Source organism: Microtus ochrogaster (assembly GCF_000317375.1).
Source record: "Microtus ochrogaster isolate Prairie Vole_2 chromosome 14 unlocalized genomic scaffold, MicOch1.0 chr14_random_1, whole genome shotgun sequence".
NCBI lineage: Eukaryota > Metazoa > Chordata > Mammalia > Rodentia > Cricetidae > Microtus > Microtus ochrogaster.
The window spans coordinates 8,484,736-8,487,325 of record NW_004949096.1 but is presented as its reverse complement, the minus strand read 5'-3'; the positions used below and the strand labels follow the sequence as shown (position 1 = coordinate 8,487,325).

The following is a 2,590-nucleotide window of genomic DNA, read 5'->3' as shown; positions in this document are numbered from 1 at the left end:
AGAAAGAAAGAGGTGTTGCCTTGGAGGCAAGCTTTGAGATCTTTATGCTCAAGCTACACCCGGGGTGGTGCACATTTCTGCGCCTGCGGATCCAGATGTAGAATTCTCAGATGCTTCACCAGTACCATGTCTACTTGCGTGCTGCCACGTTTCCCACAATGACGATGATGGAATAAACCTCTGAACTGTAAACCAACTCCAATTAATGTTTTCCTTTATAAGAGTTGCCCCTAAATCAGGTAGTGGTGGCACATGCCTTTAATCCCAGTACTCAGAAGGCAGAGGCAGGTGAATCTCTGTGAGTTCAAAGCCACCTGGTCTAGAAGAGCTAGGTTCAGGACAGGCTCCCAAGCTACAGAGAAACCCTGTCAAAAAAAAAAGTTGACTCTGTCAATGTGCCTCTTTACAACAATAGAAACCTTAACTAAGACATAGGAGAGAGGAAACAAAGCACACATATCTGTATAAACACATTCTTAACAAAATGTGACGGAAATATTTGTTTCTGCAACTAGTCAGGTGGCTTTAGTTAGTATTTGTGATTCACTTCCTCTATGACCCATTCTGTATTTCCTCTGCCATCAGCAAGCACCTCAACAGGTCTTGGTTTTGTTCTTGGAGGAGAAACCCATACCTTCATCCGTGAAGGGTCTTTGCTCTTTGTAATCCATCCTGGATTGGGTTGTTGTCATTCCCATTGACTCTAATCACAGGACAAGGCAGCACGAAGAGATGCCCTAAAGGATCTTCTATTCCCCAGACATAATCTTTCTTCCCTCCCTTGTGGAAAAGGCAATCCAATTTCCCTTGGTTATCTAGACCAGTCTCTCCTCCAAACACTTACTCCTTTCTTAGCCTGTTGACTTAAGGGCATCAGAAGCCCAAAGTAGCCAGGGGAAGTCTGAGCTTTCAGTTCAATAAAATATTAATTGTGGATCCTTGCAGGAGCATTCCTTCCTCAGGACCCAAAACTTCTAGCAAAACTTAAAGTGTCAGGAACAGAAAACAAAACTTTTTATTTTTTAATCCCTTGATTCCTGGGCCTGTGCATCCTGGCTATAGAGGAAAAAAAAACTGTACCATAGTAGACAGTGGTTCAAAGCATATATTGCCTTCTTGAAAATTCTGTTCCATCCCTCCAGGCTTCTGCCACCTAATCGGTGATGTAACTGTGTCTTCAAAAGACCATGCAATCTTTCTATCAGGCCAGCTGCTTCAGGATGATGGGAAACATGGTAAGATCAATGAACTCGATGACCACAGGCCTGCTGCCACATGTGTCTGCCTGTGAAGCAATACTGTGTGGGGTGCCATGATGGTGGATAAGGCCTTCTATAAGCCCACAGATATTGCTTTTGGCAGAAGTGTTGCATGCAGGGAAGGTAAATCCCTAACCCAAGTAAGTATCTATTCTAGCAAGGACAAACAAAGCCTTGTCCTTTCCACAGAGGAAGTGGCCCAATATAGTCAACCTGGCACCAGGTTGTTACCCCAGGGAGTGGTACCATAGCTGGGGTTCAGTGTTGGTCTCTGCTGTTGGCAGAGGCTGGGTGTAATATGTTAAATGATAAAGAGAAATTAAGGTTGCAAACAGAAGGCTACTAATCAGCTGACCTACTAATAAAGGGAAGCTTATCCTGGATTACCCAGTGGATCCAATGTAACCACAAGGGCACTCAAAAATTGAAGAAGGAGCTTCTTCTTCTGGAAAACACCACATGGCGATGACACTGGTGCAGTTGGAGAGCCCGGAGGATCCGGGTTGGGGTGGGGGGCCAGGATTTGGAGGCCATGGCGGCTTCCGTGGAGGATTTGGCAGCCGTCTTAGGGGCCGTGGTTGAGGCCATGGCCAAGACGGAGGCTGCAGGGCAAAGCTGAAGACAAGGAGTGGATTCCCGTCACCAAGCTGGGGCCGCCTGGTTAAGGACACGAAAGTCAAGTCCCTAGAGGAGATCTACCTGTTCTCCCTGCCCATTAAGGAGTCTGAGATTATTGATTTTTTTCCTGGGAGCTTCCCTAAAGGATGAGGTTTTGAAGATCATGCCCGTGCAGAAGCAGACTAGGGCAGGCCAGCGGACCAGGTTCAAGGCTTTTGTTGCTCTTGGGGACTATAATGGTCACGTAGGTCTGGGTGTTAAGTGCTCCAAGCCACTGCCATCTAAGGGGCCATCATCTTGGCCAAGCTTTCCATTGTCCCTGTGTGGAGAGGCTACTTGGGGAACAAGATTGGCAAGCCCCACACTGTTCCTTGCAAAGTGACAGGCCGCTGTGGTTCTGTGTTGGTGCTTCTCATCCCTGCCCCCAGAGGCACTGGCATAGTCTCCGCTCCTGTGCCTAAGAAGCTACTGATGATGGCTGGCATTGATGACTGCTACACATCAGCCAGGGGCTGTACTGCCACCCTGTGCAACTTTGCCAAGGCGACCTTTGATGCCATCTCTAAGACCTACAGCTACCTGACCCCCGACCCCCGGAAAGAGACTGTGTTCACCAAGTCTCCTTATCAGGAATTCACTGACCATCTTGTGAAAACCCACACCAGAGTCTCTGTTCAGAGGACCCAGGCTCCAGCTGTGGCCACCACATAGGG

General features: G+C 47.9%; 1 pseudogene; it reads left to right on the top strand.

Annotated features, from left to right (window-relative positions):
- The first annotated feature begins 1,718 nt into the window (after nt 1-1,718).
- LOC101986218 lies at nt 1,719-2,588 on the top strand (annotated as a pseudogene).
- Nucleotides 2,589-2,590: the final 2 nt, after the last annotated feature.